At 43.3% G+C, this 23,775-nt stretch overlaps 1 long non-coding RNA gene across 1 annotated transcript; it reads left to right on the plus strand.

Annotated features, from left to right (window-relative positions):
* The first annotated feature begins 2,486 nt into the window (after positions 1-2,486).
* LOC309659740 lies at positions 2,487-7,203 on the plus strand. The gene is made up of 2 exons (XR_014262930.1): positions 2,487-6,263; positions 6,388-7,203. It is a non-coding gene; the product is annotated as an uncharacterized lncRNA (long non-coding RNA).
* Positions 7,204-23,775: the final 16,572 nt, after the last annotated feature.

Consider the following 23,775-nt stretch of genomic DNA (forward strand, 5'->3'; position numbering starts at 1 on the left):
CATTTTTTCATTCTTAACTTCCTTAGTTTTGGAAGTCCTAACCATGGCAATCAGAGAAGAAAAATAAGAGGAATCCAAATTGGAAAAGAAGAAGTAAAACTGTCACTGTTTGCAGATGACATGATACTATACATGGAAAATCCTAAAGATGCTACCAGAAAACTACTAGAACTCATCAATGAATTTGGTTAAATTGTAGGATACTAAATTAATAAACAGAAATCTCTTGCATTTCTATACACTAAAGATTAGAAAGAGAAATTAAGGAAACAATCCCATTTACCATCGCATCAAAAAAGCATAAAATACCTAGCGATAAACCTACCTAAGGAGGAAAAAGACCTATACTCTGAAAACTATAAGATGCTGATGAAAGAAATTGAAGATGACACAAACAGATGGAAAGATATACCATATTCTTGGATTGGAAGAATCAATATTGTGAAAATGACTATACTACCAAGATAATATACAGATTCAATGCAATCTATATCAAATTACCAAAGGCATTTTTCAGAGAACAAAAAATTTTTAAATTTGTATGGAAACATGAAACACCTCGAATAGCCAAAGCAATCCTGAGAAAGAAAAACAGAGCTGGAGGAATCTGGCTCCCTGACTTCAGACTATACTACAAAGCTACAGTAATCAAGACAGTATGGTACTGGCACAAGACAGAAATATAGATCAATGGAACAGGATAGAAAGCTCAGAAATAAATGCAAGCACCTATGGTCAATTAATCTATGACAAAGGAGGCAAGAATATACAATGGAGAAACGACAGTCTCTTCAATAAGTGGTGCTGGGAAAACTGGACAGCTACATGTAAAGGAATGAAATTAGAACACACCCTAATACCATACATAAAAATAAACTCAAAATGGATTAAAGACCTAAATGTAAGGCCAGATACTATAAAACTCTTAGAGGAAAATATAGGCAGAACACTCTGACATAAATCGCAGCAAGATCTTTTTGGTTCCACCTCCTAGAGCAGTGCAAATAAAAACAAAAATAAACAAATGGGACCTAATGAAACTTAAAAGCTTTTGCACAGCAAAGGAAACCATAAACAAAAAGAAAAGACAACCCACAGAATGGGAGAAGATATTTGCAAATGAAGTGACCAACAAAGGATTAATCTCCAAAACATACAAACAACTCATGCAGCTCAATATTAAAAAAACAAACAAACAACCCAGTCAAAAAATGGGTATAAGATCTAAATAGACATTTCTCCAAAGAAGACATACAGATGGCCAAAAAACACATGAAAAGATGCTCAACATCACTAATTATTAGAGAAATGCAAATCAGAACTACAATGAGGTATCACCTCACACCAGTCAGAATGACCATCATCAAAAAGTTTACAAACAATAAATGCTGGAGAGGGTGTGGAGAAAATAAACAATAAATGCTGGAGAGGGTGTGGCGAAAAGGGAACCCTCCTACACTGTTGGTGGGAATGTAAATTGGTACAACAATTATGGAGAACAGTATGGAGGTTCCTTAAACTAAAAATAGACCTACCATGTCCCACTCCTGGACATATATCCAGAGAAAACCATAATTTGAAAAGATATATGCACCCCAATGTTCACTGTAGCACTATTTACAATAGCCGAGACATGGAAGCAACCTAAATATCCATGGACAGAGGAACGGATAAAGAAGATGTGGTACATATATACAGTGGAATATTACTCAACCATAAAAAAGAATGAAATAATGCCATTGTAGCAACATGGATGGACATAGAGATTATCATACTAAGTGAAGTAAGTCAGACAGAGAAAGACAAATGCCATATGATATCACTTATATGTGGAATCTAAAAAAATGATATAAACTTATTTACAAAACAGAAACGGACTTACAGATATTGAAAACAAATTTATGGCTACCAAAGGGGAAAGATGGGGGAAGGGATTAATTAGGAATTTGGGATTAACATATACACATTACTAGACATAAAATATAACCAACAAGGACCTACTGTATAGCACAGGGAACTCTATTCAATATTCTGTAATAACCTATATGCGAAAAGAATCTGAAAAAGAATGGATATAGGTATAACTGAATCACTTTGCTGTACACCTGAAACTAACACAACATTGTAAATCAACTATACTCTAATATAAAAATTAAATTTAAAAACTGTTTTAAAAACAAGAAATGTAGGGCTTCCCTGGTGGCGCAGTGGTTGAGAATCTGCCTGCCAATGCAGGGCACACGGGTTCGAGCCCTGGTCTGGGAAGATCCCACATGCCGCGGAGCAACTAAGCCCATGAGCCACAACTACTGAGCCTGCGCGTCTGGAGCCTGTGCCTCGCATCAAGAGAGGCCGCGACAGTGAGAGGCCCGCGCACCGCGATGAAGAGTGGCCCCCGCTTGCCACAACCAGAGAAAGCCCTCGCACAGAAACTAAGACCCAACACACCCAAAAATAAATTAATTAATTAAAAAAAAAAAAAAAACAAGAAATGTAGTGTTTTTTTTATTAAATGTACACAAATATTTTTGTTCTTACTAAAAAATAATAATAGTAGCTGGAAAAAGTATATCATGAATATATTCAAATGGAAGATGTCTATCACTGACTAAGCTTACTAAATCATGATACCCATTTTTTTCATTCTTAACCTCCTAGACAAAGATTTCTGTTGAAATTCAGCTAGTAAATATTCATATTTCCAGATGTGTCATCTTGCGAACTAATAGAGAAGTGTTGTATTTTTATATTTTTAACCTATGCCTTCAAATTCCATCGAAACTCTTCATTTAGATGACTTTTAAACGGAAAATTTCACTTCCGAATGTTTCTAAGAATGCACGAGAATATTTTTATGTGATATCCTTTTTTTAGAAACAGAATCACATAAAATGGAAACACATCAAAATATTATTTTTCAAAATGTTCTCTCCAAAGTATGTGTCTTGTGAAATATATAAGTATTTCTTATGCATAGTTTAAAAGTGAAAAGACAGTGTCACTTGAAAAGACAAAAATGTTTGTTTCGTGTTTTTTCAAAAATGTCTTCTAAGTCACTAGCGTCAGCTACTTGTCATCAGAAGAAAAAGTCAGAAACTTTGAAGCATCAGTGTTTTCATAAAAATAAGAATGTATAATTCATCTTTAATGTTACCTTTCTTTTAAGCATTTTATCATGAGATAACCCGTGAATCTAGGTAAGAGACAAAGATTTTCATGGCCACAATCCTCCCATACCTATCTTATAAAATTTCACAAAAATGAAACTATTTAGACAGGGTTTGGCAAATGTTTTCTGTAAAGGCCTTGATAGTAAATATAGTAGGTTTTCCAGGCCATACAGTCTCTATTGCAACTACTCAACTCAGCTGTTGATGATACTAAATAGATAATATTAAACCAAGGAGCATGCTGTGTAAATAAAATTTTATTTACAAAAACAGGTATCAGGTGGGATTTGGATGTGGCCATACTTTGCGGACGCAAGACTTAGGGTGGTATAATCCTTAAATCCACTCAACGAAGCGCAGATAACCTGCCGTATGTTACTCCAAAAGGGAAAAGAGTGCTAGTGCCTCCGTCTCCTCTGGGAACCTCTCACTTTTTCCCGAGGGTACTATGTCTACTGTATGTGATGTGTCCCCATCCAACAGACAGGCCTGATGAGGGTGTCAGTGTCAAAGTTCAAAGTTGGAGAAACAAGATGTTTCTTAAATATCTTTAGATTAAAAATGAATGTAAATAGATGTTCCAAATTTTTGTCTTTCATCTCAATTGATCATTGTTTGCACCCCACTTTGGAGGTCTTCACTCAAAACTATTGCACATCTGGCTGTGAAAGCAGGTCATTGGGATAAAAATGGGAGGTGAGGGCTTCCCGGGTGGCGCAGTGGTTGAGAATCTGCCTGCCAATGCAGGGAACACGGGTTCGAGCCCTGGTCTGGGAAGATCCCACACGCCGCGGAGCAACTGGGCCCATGAGCCACAATTACTGAGCCTGCGCGTCTGGAGCCTGTGCTCCGCAACAAGAGAGGCTGCGATAGTGAGAGGCCTGCGCACCGCGATGAAGAGTGGCCCCCGCTTGCCACAACTAGAGAAAGCCCTCGCACAGAAACGAAGACCCAACACAGTCATAAATAAATAAATAAATAAATAAATAAATAAAAATAAAAATAAAGCAAGACACAAATTAAGCAATATGAATACCATCAAGCTTTCATCATCATAAAAAAAAAATGGGAGGTGAAGTGAAGGAGCAGGTTGTGGGAGCTTTACGGCCTCTAACACTAGCCAACTTTCAGATGGTTGAGTGTGGGGGGCGGCAATGTGATGGCGACCTTCAAGGATGAAGGTCAAAGACTACAGAGGTGAACCAATGGAAGAAGAAACAGAACAGGGCTTGGGCTTTGGACAGACTTTCTAATCACCATCCATCCAAAGTCTGTTGTGTTCTTACCACACTCTGTTGTTATGATTTAATTAAAGGTATGTCTCTACCAGTAGACTGGGAGCTAGCTCCATGAGGGTATGTTTATATCGTTAGTACCCTTTTTTTTTCCTTTTCTTAGAAACCAAGTGTCATGAACATTCAAATAATGTTTGCTGAGTGAATGAATGCAGAGGTAAAGAAGAAGTGCCACAAGATTTGGGACTCTTTCTTAAGGAATAAGGTTAATTTAAGATTAACTAAAATAAGACAGACACATAAAAATATAAGGCAGTGTATGTCTCCAAAGTGTCCCTGTGCATCTCAGCACCACCCCAAGTGAGGGAGGGAGGAAATTACTATGACTCAGGAGAAAGGGATATTTCGCCATCACCAGGAGATGTGCTACATAAGGAGATGCAAGGTAAGCAACCAGTTTTTTTAATTGCGTTTTTTCCACAGATAGCCAGAGTGGCAATGATTTAGTTGATTTGATCAACACAGACTGCAGAACTGGAAAATTCTGGTAAAACACAACCTACTTCATGCCAAATTATGTGGTTTGTTTAGACTTACTGAACTGGGAAAGGCCAAATCACTTGTCACTTGGCACTGCATAAATATTACCTACAATGATTAAGGGCAGAATCCCAGGCCATGTCAAGATATCAGCCAGCGGATGACATGTAGTTCTCAAGCAAGCATGGCTTCCCCTGAAAACAAAGGCTAATCCTATCTTTTGTATTTCATATGTTTGAGCTGGTATCATTTTATATATCTCAAGTGTTGTTAAACCTGGATATTATTTGTCAGTTAAGATTCTTCTGGTCACACTAATCTTTGTGAGCCTTATATATAGGTTTGTGCTAGCTCTCTGAAAATTCCTGCTGAATCAACATATTCACTTCTCTTTGGGATAGGGAAATGGACCATACAGTTTGAAACGGAGTGAACAGAGGTGTGAGTAAAATGTAAAAGTAGGAAATTAATGTTACTTTTCATGTAGCAAAGGACTCTGCTTAGAGAAAGAAAAGCTAAACTCTAGTCCCAGCTTTGCTGATAGCTTTATCCAAGTTACCCAGCCCTTCTAGGCCTCAGTTTCCTCATCTGTAAAATGAATAGGTCAGATCTCTACTAAGACTTCTAACTCTATGATTCTAAGACAAATGAAGAATTAATAATCTGTCTTTAATACTGAAGACCTTGACCTTAGTGACATAATATGCTTCATCAAGAAAGTCATCTGATTCCAGGCTGACTGCAAAGAGGGATCTCAAAAACAGAAGGTGGAAAATACAAGTCGAAACTCAAGATTATTCACACTCCTGCATCTCCACAGGACTCTCAGACATATTTACTGCCTCTAAGAGCAGCCATTCTTTGTGACAGCCAATCTCAGTCTTGATTTCTAGAGTCGTGTGAATTATTCTTTCTCAGGTTTCTCTCTCTCCACCTCCACTAGCCAGGGCCCACACCACAACCTTTTCCCTCTCTCCTCCAAGAATACCAGAGGGTGTGTGTCTTCAAGGGCCACCAAAGCCTGCCCTGAAACCTGATCACGAGGACAGGGGACCCTGATCTGGAGTCAGCCCAGTCCTCTCCAGTGACCCACTTTTTAATGGATAACTTGCCGGCTGGAAAGGCCTCCCGTGATATTGACTCTGGCCTTCTTCCCTGGGGCTCGTGCTGCAGTGCAAGCCCAACGGCCTGGGAGTCCAGAGTCTTTTCGGAAACACCTCTCATCTGTACCGGCTTCCCAGAGCAGGGAAACTCTGCCAAGAATGGATGGCATCCTCTTCCTGAATGGAGCATTCAAAGCTGCTGCCACGTGTTGAAGGTGAGCCATTTCTGTCTCGTGTGCCCCTCCTTGGTCAGGCTGTGCTCTGACTCAGCTTCACATGCAGCTGTCCCCTGGGGTGTTATCATGGTTTTTTCTAATGAGCCATTTCTCCTTCCTGCAGCCGCACTGGGACTCAGACCTCAGGTCACTCTGCCAGTTCCCCAGCCTCTGCCTCAGCATGCATTCTCACAGCGACTTTACAGCTGATGGAAATTCTGCCTGCAAGCAAGTTAATTCCTCATGCTTCTACTAGATACATATTTAATGCATTTTTAAAATAGATACTGAATGTCATTTCCATGGCTCTTGCAGATTATCGATGGCAAATTCTTTTCAATAAACTTTTATATGCATAAATGATTTATTTAACATGGGGCAGATTTTATTACCATGAGGAATAGAGGTTATAAGTATTATTTGCTGTCCTCCGTGGCACAGCAATGTAGGAAACCACAGACTATGCTCCGAACACAGACATCTGAAGAACATTTGATTTCCATCGTATTTCTTAAAAATTTTACTGGTTGCTGAAGACCCTTATCGGGCCATAATTATAAATGGACCAGAACATGAAATAGCTGTGAGAGCTAAGAAAGACCTTCCTGCTGGAACAAGTTCATTCTTGGAAACCAAGGCCTCTTACAACTTAGAAGAAAATTGTAATATCATATATGCATTAGACAGTACTTTTCAAGAAAAGTCTTTTTCCAATTCTTTATCTGAACATTGGTCAGGTTAGTTGTTCAAATCTTCGAATGGATTAGAAATGAGTACACTGTCTTCCAAAAAAAGGAGGTCCATCCTAAGAGAAAATGCCTTTCCTGAAACATTTCCTAAACTCCCTTACAGAAGCCATATTTAAGCCTAAGAAATGCCCACGTATTGAACCAGCCAAGAAGACGATTACACAGATTTTAGGAGCTTTTCCACTTTTTTTTTTTTTTTTAATAAATTTATTTTTGGCTGCGTTCAGGCTTTCTCTAGCTGCGGTGAGCGGGGTCTATTCTTTGTTGTGGTGCGCAGGCTTCTCATTGCGGTGTTTTCTTTTGTTGTGGAGCATGGGCTCTAGGGCACGTGGGCTTCAGTAGTTGTGGCACGCAGGTTCCATAGTGGTGGCTCGCGGGCTCTAGAGCGCAGGCTCAGTAGTTGTGGCACAGGGGCTTAGTTGCTCCGTGGCATGTGGGATCTTCCCGGACCAGGGCTTGAACCCATGTCCCCTTTATTGGCAGGCGGATTCTTTTTTTTTTTTTTTTTTTTTTAACTTTTGGGGTTTTAAAAATTAATTAATTAATTTAAGGTTGTGTTGGGTCTTCATTTCTGTGTGAGGGCTGTCTCTAGTTGTGGCAAGCGGGGGCCACTCTTCATCGCGGTGCGCGGGCCTCTCACTATCGCGGCCTCTCTTGTTGCGGAGCACAGGCTCCAGACGCACAGGCTCAGTAATTGTGGCTCACGGGCCTAGTTGCTCTGCGGTATGTGGGATCTTCCCAGACCAGGGTTCGAACCCGTGTCCCCTGCATTGGCAGGCGGATTCTCAACCACTGCGCCACCAGGGAAGCCCAGCAGGCGGATTCTTAACCACTGCACCACCAGGGAAGTCCAGGAGCTTTTCCACTTTTAACATTTGAAATTAATTCCAGCCAGAACTGTGATGTATAAGTACACATGAAAAGAACTTTGTATGAAGATTATATATAATTATACTGCAATGCTCTATTTTTCAACATGTTTATCAAATAGCTAAGACATGCACAAGTAAAAAATGCAAAAGTTACAAGAGAATATATAGAGTTTCCCTAATTCTCCCCTAACCCCTGTTGAGGCAAAAACTTAGTTTCTTGTATACCCTTCCAAAGATAATGTGTATATATATTATTTTTCAAAGATGATAGCATGTTGAACATAATTCTTGCATGTTTTTTCCTCGCTTAAATTTATCTTGGAGCTCAACCTCATTCTTTTTAATGACAAGAAATTTCTCTCATATGAATGTTCCATAATTTACTTAGCCAATCTCCTAGTGATGAACTTCTGGGTTGTTTACGGTCTTTTGCTATTATAAGCTATGCTGTGGTAAATATCCATATATATAGATATATAGATAGATAGACAGATAGATACCCATGTATCTTTCTGCATGTATGCCATTGTTTCCATAGATTAAACTCCTACAAGTGGGATTATTGGGTCTAAGGATAATTCTTTTTTTTTGGCCATGCAGCGTAGCTTGTGGGATCTTAGTTCCCCTACCAGGGATTGAACCCAGGCCCCGAGAGTGAAAGCAGCAAGTCCTAACCACTGGACCACCAGGGAATTCCCAATAATGTATTTTTAATTTTAGTAGATATTGCAATTTTGACCTCCTTAGAGGCTGAACCAATTTACAAGCATTCCTTGCATACCTCCCCCAACTCAAAAAAAAAAAAAAAAAAAAATGAAAGAGCAATGCTCTCCTAATCAGTCTCTTTGCTCTATTCGAGTTTGTGTTTGTGGAATTGCTTTAAATATAGAGAATATCAGAATATAACACAACTGACATAATATTATCACTCAGGTCTCAACTCAAATGTTGTTATTCCCTCCACAAAGCTTCCCTGACCACCCAAAACATACATCCCCAAGCACACTCTAGCCCACTATCCTTTGTGTATCACCGTCACGTATCGCTATCAGAAAATTACTTTGCTTCTTTGTTTATTCTCTCTCCCTACCCTGCCACCCCTCACTAGAGGGTAAGCCTTGGGAGAACAGGAAGCATGACGACCCAGTACTTTGAACAGAACCTGGCACGGAATCGACACTGAACATGTGTGTGTTGAGTGAAACCCTGGCTTCAAAGGTACCTTTGTTACCCGTGGATGTGAGTTTGCTCTGGAATAACTTTCCAGAGCCCTCCAAGAAAGGGGATGGGAGTTGCTCAGAGGAGTTTCTAACACATTCTGGGAATACTTCACAGGCCTCAGAGAGAAAACAGGCTCCCACAATTTTGAGGAAAACAAATGGGGCTGGTAGAAACCATCCGGTTCTTTGATTTGGGCCCGAACAAAAATCACATTACCCTTAGCTCTGAGCAAACTATGGGTCAAAGTGGAATAGAAATTAATATTTGTAAAGTGGTTTGAAGAGTATCAAGCACCATTGCTATGGCTATTAATAGAGAGATATTCTTAATGAAAAATAAAGAAGTGGTTTTTGACTTTCAGTTCATAAAGTGCCCTCTTTTGAGGAAGTTCTGTCAGGTGGTATCTGCTGTAGAGGTAATCACTGAATACAGGTGGTAATAAATGAGTGATTGTCGAAAGGGTGTTTCTAAATCCTCTACAGGTTATCCGCTGGGTCCCGGGTATGGCCGGCAGGCTCGGCTAGGCCTAATTAATTAGATTCAGCTGTGTGGGAAACTTTAGTAATGACTTGGTATGAATATTTCTCGCTGCCCATTAACTGGCTTGGCATCAGGAAGACATGAAAATGCCATTTGAGCTTTCTGGACGATATATATTCTGGGAGATACAGGCGACACCATGTGAATTTTCCCATTGGAAAAGATTTTTCAGTCTTAATACAGGAAGTAGATTCATCTTCATTGTCCAAGAAAGTATGTTTCTCAGAATTCTTAGAGAAGCCTGCTACTCAGTTCCTTATATAGAACTTGCATGTAGGCTTTCATGAGCCAGTGCCCTGTCAAGGGGAGGCTTCTGGGGTTTAGACCCCTTTAATCCTCATTGGAGGCACCTGTGCCAGTTCTTTAAATGGACAGCGAGGGTTTTCTCAACCTTCAAGTGTTATGAAAGTGCAGCTTCCTAGACAAGTCTCCCAGCTGGCCCCCACCTCCAGCTTCATGGCTGGCCCCGAGCACTCCCGTAGAGCAGTCCTGAAGGCACCCTTGGGCCTGGTCCTCTAGATCTGAAGGCCCTGGAGAAAGCAGCCCTTGCAGGGCCATCTGTCCAAAGACAGCCTCGATTGTCAGCTCACTACATCCTCCCCGCCAGACATACCACCTCCAGGGAATTCATTCTGGGTGGCCTTTCATAGAGTTCCCTGCTCTGATCTCAGCAAGCCCAGGGCCTAAGTGAACTTCTGACTCTGGGGAAGAATGTTGTAGGACTGGGTTGTCCTGTGTGGAACAGAACCAGCGGTACCAGGTTCAGGAGAACTTTGCTGAGTCCGCCAAGGGGTTTCTTCTCAGGCCCAGGCTCTACAAGTGGAAACTTCCAAATATTAACTCCTAGTAAAAGGGCCTGGTAGTCACACAAGACCCTCCCTCCGAGAGCTGCACAAAACCCTGACCCCCCTAGACTGGGCCATTTGAGCAGGTGCCCTCTCCAAACCTGGGAGGAAAGTACAAAGCCAAGTTGGGAGTGACTAGAGGCATTCAAGATTTATTTGAAACACATGATTTCTAAGATGTAAGGACCAAAGTTGATCTGAAGGATTCAAGATACTCCTTTTCATACCATATATTTTCCAGGCCTTTTGTAAAATACCCTCCAAAGAAAAATGAAGGATATGTCTGTGTTTAAGAAATACACAAGATTTTGAAAAAAGGTTAATGCTAGAATCCTGTCCCATTTAAGATTCTCCAATATATTTCCTTACAGGTTATCAAACATCCGTCTGCCTGCCTTAGATTTTCTGTCCAGGAAATAAGAATTTTCCCACAACTAACCTAAGCTGCCTAAGGGGAAAAGGTGGAGAGACACACATACTTCCTGGCATGTGGAATGAGGAGTGATGTTATGATTCCCACTCATATGATCCACTGAGATTGTGGCTGAAACAAAATGCCCTCTAATTAAGAGCGCTGCCCCTTAGAAAGGCTCACCTTGCCAAGCCCTGCTTACAGTCCTACCGATGTCTGCCCTTTGAATGAGTACCTAATAAGAACCTCAGTTTTGCAGAGATGCGGCACAATGGAAGGACATGGCTTTCTTTTTTCCTTTTTTTTTTTTTTTTTTTTTTTTTAAGTCCTGTACAGAACTGTTCTGTCAAGGACCTGTGGCCGGGTGACCAGCGTGGCTATGAATAGCCTAACCCTCAGTCAAGTTTGTATGAGAAAAGCCGATGTGGGGTATTATCTTAGTCAGCTGGGGCTGCCATAGCAGAATCCCATTGCTCGGTGCCTTAAACAGCAGAAACTTATTTTCTCACCGTTCTGGAGGTTGGAAGTCTGAGATTAGGGTGCCAGCTTGGCCAGACTCTGGTGAGGACGCTCTTCCTGGTTTGCGAATGGCCGTCTTCTTACTGTATCAGAGACAAAGAAGAACGGGAGAATATGAGGGACCCACCCAAAGGCCACACTACAAATACCATCACCCTGGGGGGTGCAGGGCTCACCAAGGCACCAGCCAGGCAAGGCCCAGCTATCCGCACTGAAGGCTAACAAAACACACAGTCCAGATTCCTTCCTCCTTCGTCTAGTATTTACTGAGCCCCTACCGTGAGCCAGGCACAGGTCTAGGCAATGGGGATACGGCAGCCAAGAAAGTATTGACATTCCCTGCCCTCGTGAGGCTTCCAATTTATATATTCCACCAAAAGCCTGACCCTCAATAATTCTGATACAGAGCTAGAGGCTTTGACAAGCTAAGGTCTGAGCACTCAACCAGTGCTGCATTTTTAAGATGTACATTGTTTCACGTTTCTTCCCTTTGTCAAGTTTTGAGACACCCCAGGAGCACATATGCTGTTCAGACGTGGAACCACCCAGGGTGGGAGCAGAAGCCCGTGAGCCTCACCCCGTGAGTACTGCTTGGCCCTGTGGCTAACGTGCTTGCTGCCTGGCTGTTGGGCTGCACACTGCAGACCTGCAAGCCTTGTAGTCGTCCAGCCTAGAGACTGAAGGAAGAGCAGAGACATCAATGGCTTACCAGACAGGGGGACTCTCACGCAAATGTGCGGCAGACAGAGAGCAGGACACGGCAACCATCCTCACTACCGCTGGGAGAAGGAGACTACCATTTATAGAGGGGAATTAATGTCAGGTGGACTCAGTTACCAGGGATTAATTACGCCCTATAATTAAGAGAACTGGGTAGTCATGTGAGAGAAGCAGGACCTGGTTGAGCAGGGGATATACAGAAGGCAAAAGAATAGCCATCTTGAATGGCCTGATCATAGAGTGGCCCTGGACCAGACGGTTCCACCATGCACCCATTTCTTCACTGACAAAGAGGGGATGATGCTATTTACCTGTGCCCTAGGGATGTGTGTGAATTTCGCCCACCAGTCAGAGATTGGAAAGCCCGCTTAGGTGGAAAGACAAGTAAATTAGCTTTACAACTTGCCTTCACGCAGCTAACTTGCTGCCTGCCTTTTAGGAGATCCACGTATAAACACAGGACCGTGTAAGTAACCTGATGTCAACACCAGCTGAACAAAGGCACAGGGCTGAGGAGGGCCAGGTGGCCCAGGAGAGACACATTTGGGCAGGCTTTGGGAGAGAAGGAGCCCTCTCTTCTGGCTCCTTATTCAGATCCCTTCAAGGGAGGAATGACCTACCAAACGTGGGCAAACGGTTCCCAGAACTGCTGAGTTTCATTCACACAGAAAAAAAACAAAAAGTTACCCCTGGCAGGCATTTATTTTCCAAGAAGCCATGGGCAGCCAGCGGCTGTGGGCACTTGTCCAGATGCTTCAGGTGGAAGCTGCCATTACCTGATATGGTGATGTCTGCTGGGCTAAGTGGGGCGTGGAACGTGAACTGCATTTGGTCCTGTGACTGCTGACAGAGATGGGGGAGGGGTGGGAGTGAATGGTTAAATTTCTATCTCCCATTTTGTCCAATGTTTTTCTTCACGTGGGGAAATAACTAATATTGTGATGAGACGATTTATAATGAATTTAAAAGGTATCTATAATACCTTTCAAACACAAGGTGTGAGAGAAAGCCATGTTGTCACTACAGTAATAAAAAATGCAAAGGTAAACTCTGTATGAAGTTAAGACATAGAAACCACAATGAGATATCACCTTACTCCTGTCAGAATGGTTATCAAAAAAGAACATAAATAACAAATGTTGGTGAGGATGTGGAGAAAAGGGAACCCTTGTACAGTATTGATCATGGGAATGTAGATTGGTACAGCCACTTTGGAAAACAGTATGGAGGTTTCTCAAAAAACGAAAAATAGAACCACCATATGACCCAAAAATTCCACTCTGGGGTATATATCCGAAGAAAACGAAAACACTAATTCAAAAAGATACATGAACCCCAATGTGCATAGCAGCATTATTTACAATTGCCAAGATATGGAAGCAACCTAAGTGTCCATTAACAGATGAATGGATAAAGAAGATGTGGCACGTATATACAACAGAATACTACTCAGCCATAAAAAATAATAATAATAATGTGTTTGCAGCAACTTGGATGGACTTGGAGGGTATTACACTAAATGAAATAAGTTAAAGACAAGTACTGTTATGATATCATTTATATGTAGAATCTAAAAAATAAAACTAACTAGTGAATATAACAAAAAAGAAACAGACTCAGATATAGAGAACAAACTAGTGGTTACCAGTGGGGAGAGGGAAGGCGGGAGGGGCAAGATGGCGGGGGGTGGGAGTGGGAGGTACAAACTATTATGTATAAAATAAACTACAAGGATATATTGTACACCACAGGAAACATAGCCAATATTTTATAATAACTATAAATGGAGTATGACCTTTAAAAATTGTGAAGCACTATGTTGTACACTTGTAACTTATACACTACTATACCGCAGTTAAAAAAAAAAAAAAAGACATAACGAGCTCAAAGACTGTCAGGGCAAGATGTGGCATCATTAAGAGATTGTCTCCCCAAGACTCTCCCACAATTTAAAGGAAACTTCCTTCCTTCCCTCTTCCTCTCCTTTCTGTCCTTCTTTCTTCCCCCTCCCTGCTCTTAACCACGATTAACAGGTTTTAGTGCTTTAAGTAAAAAGCGACACCTTTTTGACCTCTCTGTCCTCCGAGGTGTTCCAAGTGTGTCACCTGCCCAGTGTGACTGCACAGTAACGAGACAGACTTCCAGGTCTGGCTTCGGGAGATAAGTCTCATCACTTTGTGGTCATAGCACATTGTTTCGGGGGATTATCAACTTCTAGGGAGGGAGTCAGGCAGGCTGGCAGGCAGGCTAGTGACCCCGCAGGAATGCGAGCTCTGGTGAGTTTCACAATAAGCCAGCTTCCACCATGGGAAAGCCGTCCCTTCTAGAAGGCCAGGCAGGCACGCAGTGGGATCAGGTGCCTTGCAGCCTTCTTTGGGCCAGGTGTCTGACTGTATGTGTTCCTGAGGTGAGCAGGGCAAGAAAAAAACAAAACAACCAAACCAAACACACCGCTGCCTTTACCTTGAGTCCCTGCACCCTCTCTTCGTGGCTCCCAGATTCCCTGACTTCAGGGCCCCTGCAACACATCCTTCCTGACACCCCAGGAGTTGTCCTCTGCCCTGGGTTCATAGAATGAGACCTAGATGATACCGAATTCTGATTTCTACTCTGAACAGTCAGCAGAGCTGAGTTCTGAACAACGCTGTTTGTTTGTTTGGGGTACGGTCTCCCTTTATAGGTTGGTCTGTTTTCCATTCAGTGGTTAACTGTTTAATAAATAAACATTAGGAGCTGTGAGTTCTCACTGGGGGTATTAGTACATCAGACTGGTGATTCAAGAACTCTGAGCCTTAGAAACTAATGACAAATGACACAGGTCACCTTGTAAACGTGCTCACATCCCCGGGTCTGTCATGAACAGCTTCACATTCTGGAATAACAGACCTTCCTCCCAGCACGCCAGGCCCAGGCTTGCAGTCTCATAGCGCTTTCTTTACCCCAAGGAGAAGTTGCTCTGACATAGTGTTCTGCATAAAACATGCAGTCCAGCTGGAGGGATGGGTAGACATGATCCCACTTTACAGTTTTTCCAGTTATTGCACTTCCTGTGCTCAGAGCAGCAAGTTTCTCTGTGCTTTTTGGAAATACATCTGTCTCAGTTGGAGTTAACGCTACAATGCCACCGACGGGGTTAACTATGGTCCAGGCAGTCGGCTTGTTTGTGGACATACCTTGTGGACTCAGGGGCTGGTCAAGATGATGAATTTTATACAGTCAAAAGGAGAGTCACTGTGTTCTTCTGTCATCAGGGTGCTGACATAACACTGGGTTTTTCTAGCGTGCTTTTTTCACCTTCCCTAAAAAGGTAGCATTGGCTCTCAGAATGTTTAAAAAATACCAAGCATAGGTTACCATAGGAATTGTTACATTTCTTATCATTTAAAAAATTGAACAGAATTACAAAAAGGCAAGGCAATATGTTGATCCTTATAGAAGCTAGGTAATACATACAGGGAGAGTTATTATACCATTTTCTATACTTTTATGTGTGTTTGAAAGCATTTAAATAAATTTTTTAAATAGATTCTGACACCCATTTGAAACAATACAAAGACAATTGACGTGCAAATTCTTACTCAAGAACTATTAAGAACTGACAATAATGGAACACTCAGCCTTAGATCTGAGGATCTTCTATGTGCCAAGGCTTCACATGTGTGATTTCCAAGCCTCACAACAACACTGCAAAAACAGGATAATTAATCCAATTTATAGGTGAGACTCACAGAGGCTAAATGATTAGCTCAAGCCACTTGTCAAGTAACAGAGTCAGGACTGGAACACAGACCTGTTGTTCCCTAAGAAGACGAACTTTCCACAACTCCACACAAACTTCAGCTTTGTGTGGGTGCAGAGTGCATGATTCCCTAGACCAGTGATTCCAAGGTCAGGAGTAAGGCAGGGGAAAGCTATGTTTACCTCCAGCTGATTCTCATGGAAACAGAATTTAGGGAATTCTCCAATTCTCCTTGATTTGAGGCTCTTGGATTCCCCACCCCCACCAAAAAAAAAAAAAAAAAAAAAAGGGAAACTTGTTCCTCAAAGTGTGCCCTCTTTAGAGGCTGTCTTAAAAATGTATTGCTTCTGGGTGGCATAAAACATTTCAACACATTCCTAATTCTTTCCCTTTGAGTTAATTTATTCCTCAGCTTCATTTTTCTTCCCTGTTGGGAGAGAATGTCCTAAGAGCAGGGACATCTGGGGCAGGGGAGTCACTAAGAGGTGATAAAAGGTTACAAAAAAAGAAAGTGGGGAAATCCAGCGTCCTTTCCTTTGTGATTTCACCTAAGCAGCAGCCAACACCACACCCTTATGGGTGTATATTTGGTCTTTATACACTGTAAAGTCTAAAAATAAAAGAACTGTCTTTGAAAGGGAACACTGTGCCCTCAGTTTCTGTGGAGGATTTGAATCCAGTAATTAATTCTATCTTTCAAAGGCCAATTTTGATATCTGGATTTTCTTCCTCGATGCCTCTTCCTTGCCCGGTGCAGCGAGTGTTTGTCGAATGGATGCAAGGGTCAATTCCAGGCCAGAAAGAACAATGGGCGCATTAGAATTGCCAAGGGTCAGAAACTGAAGCATTTCACATCATAGGTCTGAGTTCCAGGAAACCATGACATTCCTGAGTTCTTTGGAGATACCGGCATTCAGAGGCATGGATGATTTCAACTTAATTTCAGGCCTCGGGGGACTGCATCAGGTTGTGAAGATCTTCAAGAACTAACACACACACACACACACACACACATTCACATACCCTACCTATGAAAACCACATCGTTTCAGTGAGTCTGGACAGTCTTGACAAACATTTATCCTTCCCAATACCATATCCACCCTCACTGTGAGGGATCCAGAAGGGCCTCATAATATGCCACTGTGAGAGAAGGAAACCAACACTGGATTTTTCCCCCATGTGCTTGCTTGCCAAGCCTAAGAAAACATTCAAGCCCATGGCTTCTTCTTTCAACTAGTTGAACCAAGGGTAGGGTAGGGGAGCGAATGAGAGTGGGAGCCTCAGTAATTCCTACATCTGACCTCAAGTCCAAAGATGATGTCCTTCTTCAAAGAAAGAATTCTTTGAATGTGTCCATGTAATCTTGAGACAGGGGATGCAGGCGGCTGAGGCCTACAGGCACCCAAAGTAGCAGTGGCTCTCGTGTCCTTCCAGCCTAGGATGCCAGGTTGGCTGGACAAATGTAGCTGTAGGAATCAGACACACCACGAAGACACGGGGTCTATTATTATCAGTCGCTCTGAGGAGAGACTGCATGGTCAGCTGCTGTCCCAGAATTCCCCTCTTGGGCCCTGACGGGGGACTCTGAAGGCATCCAACAGGGACACTGGCAGTGCCACTAGACAACCTCCTCAGAACCATTTGTAAGGTTCTATGACCTTAGAGGCCCAGGCCTCCAAGAATACAGACTCTCAGACCCAGAAGGCATCGCAGGGCCATCTTGTCATGCCCAGTCAGGGAATACGATAGATCCTGTAACTGAACTTTCTTCTTATCCCTTTAAGCCCTACGAAGTCTCTGGTAAGCCACTTTTGAAGGAAGCATTTCTAAATGATGTTATCTACTAGCCTGTTTCATAAAACAGGTGTTAATGAACACACAACCCTTTCATAATAACTTGACATCACCCTTAAACTTCAGTTTTCCCATCTGTAAAATGTAGAAAACAATAGCCCTGACTTAATAGGGGTATTGTCATGGTTGAATGAGACATGACATATGGAGTGCCTAGTACAGCATCTTACCCATTATCAGTGTTAAATAAATGACAGCAAGAATCAGTCCTAGCAGCTCCAACCATCAGATATCTCCTTAGCACAGCAACACTATGACTCTCCACACCTCTGCCAAGTCTGCTGTTTCTTATCTACTGTGGACTGGGAAACTAGAAAAATCAAACATGTCCAGAATTATATGTGTATGTGCTCAGTTAGAATCAATAAATCTCCAAATGAGTGGTTAAATGCAGAGCTGTGTGAGTGCTTGCCTCCACCCAGGAATACAGTCTGTGTCTTGAAGGGTTGAATATATCATATATCAGCTCTCCAGGGTCTAGATGAGTAAGCTGTTACTGTATTTATTATTCCCTACATATACAAGCACGTATTTCTTTTTATAAAGTAGGTTTTTTTTGGTTGCGTTGGGTCTTTATTGCTGTGTGGGCTTTCTCTAGTTGCGGCGAGCAGGGGGCTACTCTTCTTTTCGGTGCGTGGGCTTCTCATTGCAGTGGCTTCTTTTGTTGCGGAGCATGGGCTCCAGGCATGTGGGCTTCAGTAGTTGCAGCATGTGGGCTCAGTAGTTGCGACACTCGGGCCCTGGAGTGTGCGGGCTTCAGTAGTTGTGGCTTGAGGGCTCTAGAACGCACTCAGTAGTTGTGGTGCATGGGCTTAGTTGCTCTGCGGCATGTGGGATCTTCCCAGACCAGGGATCGAACCCATGTCCCCTGCATCGGCAGGCAGATTCCTAACCACTGCGCAACCAGGGATGTCCCTATAAAGTAGTTTTAATCACATCTTTAAGGTCTTGCTAAGAAGTTACTCTTTTTCCACCTCCTGGCAAAGAGACACACCAGAGCACACAGAGTGATGTATTGTGATTAATAGAAACCAAAGCCATGGCTCCTCCAAGGACCATCCAGATTTAGAGATATCAGATGCTTGTCGACCCAGGAGAAATCTCTAGTCTTGACTGTGCAAAACAAATCTCACAGAGGAATGTCTACCTCTGGCTCTGTAAGAAGGGGTAATGGAAAACAATGATGTGTTTCTGGGTTGGCAGTTTGGCATTGTCAGTCTTCATCATAGGGGGGTGAGTGTAATTGTCTGTTATGAAACCAGACAGATACAGATGTGCTTTTGTAGTGAACTGTGGTTGATTTTGCCAGCTCAGCACCATTCAGCCTTCTTTTGGTAACAGCACTTCAGTCCAGGGATGGGTACGTGACTCGGGTCTGGCCAACCAGAGCACCATATCTGAAAGGGATCCAGTGATTGGTTCTGAGATAAATATTTTAGCCAATGGAAGCCCCACTGGCCTTTTTGTTAGTGCTAACTGGAAAGAGGCAGTTTCTTTCTTTTAAATTGGAGATGCAAGCCTGGAGCGATGGGTGGTCATCTTGCCACCACAAGAGGAAATCTTATCTGAGAAAGAGACAGACCTTGGGGACATCACTTAAGCACCTGTATTCAACCGTAGCAAGACTTTTCAGTTATATGTGCTAGTAGGCACATTCTCTTTTATCATTTTTCCCCCCTTGGGACAATTTGAGTTGGATTTTGATCACTTGCAACTGAGGGAGTTCTGATCATGCATCCTGATAATAGGCAGTTCTTGGCTCTGTGTGACGTCATGGTAGCCAGCCTCCAAGATGGCCCCCAGTGACCTTCACTTCCTAGCAGTCACATCCTTGAGTAGTCTGAATTAGGGCTGGTCTGTGTGACTAGAGGATGCAGCAGAAGCAATGGTGTATGACTTCCAAGGCTAGGTCAGAAAAACGCATTGCAGCTTCTGCCTTGGCTATTTGAGTCTCTCATTCTGGGGGAAAACCAGCCACAGTGTTGGGAGAACACTCAGGAAGCTCACGTGAAGAAGTCCACACTGAGAGCACTTAGGCCTCCTGCAAAGAGCCAGCACCAATTAGCCAGGCATGTGCGTGAGCCACCTTGGGAGTGGACCCTCCTGCCCCACTTAAGCCCAGCTGACGTCTTAACTGCAACCTCATAAGAGATCCTGAGCTACAACTACCCTACCAGCTTGATCCCAAATTCCTGACCCACTGTGGGAAACTGAGAGATAATAAATAATTATTGTTGTGTTAAGTCACTACGTTTTGGAGTAATTTGGAGGAACACAGCATTAGGTAACTACCAGACCTCTTCTGCTATTTCTCACGCCCTGATCCTGATGAGAAAAACAGGATACTGTAACACATACGTCCCAGGCTCTTACCCCTCAAAGTCTCACTCTGTTTCTGAGAGTTGCCAGAAGGGAAGTGATTATCATAGTGGAGCCCCTCCCACCGTGGGCCCTTGCCTTCCTCAAGTGCCAGGCGCCACCATCACCTCTGCCAGGCAGCACCATCACTTTCCCAGGGGTCAGTGTCTCCGCCAAGTGACTGGCCCTGAGGCCTCCTCTATGGCAGCCCTCAATTCCCCATAGAAGAACTCAGGCCTCCTGGACGTTTGTGAGCTCAGGGCTCACTGTGTCCCCTGCAGGAGTGACACTGCTTCTTGTCCTGTCTCCATGTCACTTTAACCTTTGACTTGCCCATGAAGTTTGGAATGTGTAATTTTGTACACACCATATGATATCTCAGAGGTCCAGCTTGGCCATTTTCTCTTCAGTCATTGGAACAAATAACTTTTTCTTTGAAGCAGAGTAGCCAGATAGAATTTTCTGTGAAGACGAAAATGTTCTATATCTTCACCATCCAATACAGTAACCACTAGGCACACGTGATCACTGATCCCTTGAAATGTGACTAGTATGATATGAGTTGGATTTTTGATTATATTAAAATAGTCACATACGATGAGTGGCTTCTGTATTGGACAGTACAGCTTTAGATGCAGTGGTTTTCAAACAAAAAACTTTTCATCTTGAGCAGAGAGTCTGCACTAAGATCAATGTGACTTTAGAGAAATGCTTTAACGCCAATGTCTTAACCCAATTTTAATGGAAGTGGTTCCTTTGGGATTTACTTTCAGAATTTCCTCCCACCTTCCCCTCAGGACTCAGACAGGAGCCCAGGACTGACTAATCCCTCCGTTCCTCCAGACATGCCAACACACAACTGAATCCCAGGGATGGGTGTGGCCCGCTTTCAAATGAATACCCTGCTACCATCAAATTTGGCATCTCAGGGTGGGAAAGGATCTGGAAGCTTATCTAGGCCACACTTCCATGGGCCCCTCACTGCTTATGATTGCATAACCGTTCACTGAGCAGTCCCAACGCTGTTGGGTCTAAACATGAAGTGGTTTTAATTTTTCCAATGACTACCTTCAAATTTGATTTGCTCTGAACCAAACAAAACAAACGAACAAAAGGAAAACAAAAAGCTTTTCCCTTAGCACATCTTAGGCAGATTCCATTACCCTCTTGTCACTTTCAGCCCATTAAAAATCCCCTTCTCATAATCTAATTCAGAATCCTATGCCAGCCTACTTCTCTGTTAGTTTTAAGATCCTCCAGCCTGTTGGAGTGGAAAGGGGTTGGGAAGAAGGGACCACATTGTTCCCTGATCTGGGAGATCCCGACCGGTTGGTGAGGCCTCCTCTGCCACCTCTCAGCTCTGCCCTGGGTGGCCGACCACACAACCTCTTGCTGCTGGGTTCCTTTACCAGAGGGCAGCCTTCTGGAATGGACCCTGGCGAGAAGCTCGAGACCAGCAATTTCTCTGGGTACTGACCCCCTGCCACCATCTCTCACGCAGGCAGGCAAAGGGGGAGATCTGCAAGTCCACAGCCCAAGCTGATGTCCACCTGGGGAGGGAGATGCTCTCTCCCCTCTTTCAGCAGTGGCCCCCCTCCCATTTCTCTTGCCTGGGGCAGGGGTGGACTGGGGCACAGGAAGGGAATCACTCCCTACTGTGAACCCAGCCCACCACTGTTTAGACGCCTCCTGCTCTTTTCCATGTGAAAAGAAGCAGGAAGGTGGTAGGGTGGACGTTGACTATGGAAGCCTAATATGTAGCCTCTTAGAAAGGGTGAGGGGGAGGGGAGAGGGTTGTAGTGTGGCTTTTGGTTGCTACTAATTCTTTTTTTTTTCCCAGGGTAGAGATAATATTTTATGTCATACATAAATGCACACAATATGACTAAACTATGAAGGGCTGGCTCTGGGGTAGTAGGCACATTCAATTCTCACAAGCCAGACCAGCGGAAACAGTATGTTTTGGGGGGCTTAGGGGTGGAGGGTCACCTGGAGCAATGAAATATATTAAAAAATATTCTTGTGGCGGGATTTTTGAGGGACTCCTCTGCTTAAACATGCTAAAAGCATATTGCTTAATTTATACATTTATTCAGAATGTATTGACCCCTGAATCCATCCTCAGAGTGTGAAGCATTTAGCACTTTTTTTCAGGTGGGACTCTAAATGCCAGTTCCAGAGCGCCAGGAACACCCTCACTTCACCCTCCCCCTTCCTGATTTGGTTTGGTTTAAGTGGTCTTGAGCAGGAAGAGTGGATGTGCAGGGATCTTGGTGAGCCACTGGATGGTCTCAGGTGAGCTGCTGGCAGAAGGGCTGTAGACAGAGACTGGCCTGGATGCCCAGAGGCTGGACAGAGACCCCAGCATGAGGCAGCAGCTGTCCTGGTGTCCTCACAGGGGGCAGGGGCTGCCCTGCCCCATGAAAGGCCAGGCAGAAGGGCTCCCAGTATGCTGGCCCAGGCCAGAGGGTTAAGCTCTTTGCTAGAATCTGCTGACTCAGAGATGCATAGTAGAAGTTCCAGCCTAAGTGACAGAAACCTCTGGGCTCAATATGCCATTTATGGGGCATAGGGTGGCTTAGTGACCAGTGGTGGCTAAATTTCCCTGGAAGCAAACCCTGAAGGGCATGTCTAGGGGCAGAGCTGGAGGCTGGGCAGGATGGAGCTGGTCAGTTCACTGTGCTTCTTGGGAGTGGACGTTGCTCCAGCATTGGGGCGGCCTGCACTCGTTACCAGGAAGAACCCAGCTATGGCCATTCTTGGTGACCTGCACATCGGTTCATGTACACAGACACCTGCAGAGGCCAGGAAGCTGGGAGTGATGGTTCAGGACTGGCACCAGCATCAACCTGCCTCTTCTCTACCCAAACCACCCCTGTGTCCCAGACACGTGAACCCTGCCCCCACCCCACCCAGGAGAAAACACTCCTCTGCCTTTCTTTCCATTTCTCTCTCCCTCTTCCTTCTTCCTTTCTGTTTTAAGCCCAGCATAAAGGGACAACTTACTCTATACCCACCATTCACAGGGAGGCTTGCTTCGTGGATTTCAAGGTGGTTTTCTGAGCTAGCTTATATTTTGAACTATGTTGCACTTCTCTCTCTAAAGAAAAGAAAAAAAAAAAACCAAATTGAGTCTCCAGGACTTGGCTCCAACAGAGTACCTGCTCCCCATGCACACTTGAGTAAGAGAAAGGAAAAAACACCATCGCTCTTAAAGTATTCATCTCCAGCCGGCTTTTGGCAGTCTTTTCTCAGCCTGAATATGTCCCTGTTCTCAATACCATCTGTTCTCACACACCTGCAGCATTTAAATAGGCCAAACGTTCCTGTGACAGGTAATAGGAATGATTTCTATAAGCAACATACCCTGTAAAGGAAATGTGGTTTCTTTAAACTCACTGGGTTCTGAAATTTATTTAGAATATATAGGGAAACCATCCCAAATGAATTCTTAGTAAAACATATAAAGCATAATTGTCTTGTCTCTTTATGAAAAAGAGGATATAGAGCTGAAAGCTGGGTCAGCCATTTTTCTCTTTCAACTGTTTTTTCCTTGTGGTTTGGCTAACTTTCGAAAGACTTTTTTTTTTTTTTCTAAAAACAATATTCTATTGATTCTTAAAAGATGAGAAGGTTTCACTCACTGCACTCAAGTTTACATTTTCATTAGAATTATGGTGG

Source organism: Balaenoptera physalus, assembly GCF_965194825.1.
Source record: "Balaenoptera physalus genome assembly, chromosome: 4".
In the NCBI taxonomy this organism is placed as follows: Eukaryota; Metazoa; Chordata; class Mammalia; order Artiodactyla; family Balaenopteridae; genus Balaenoptera; species Balaenoptera physalus.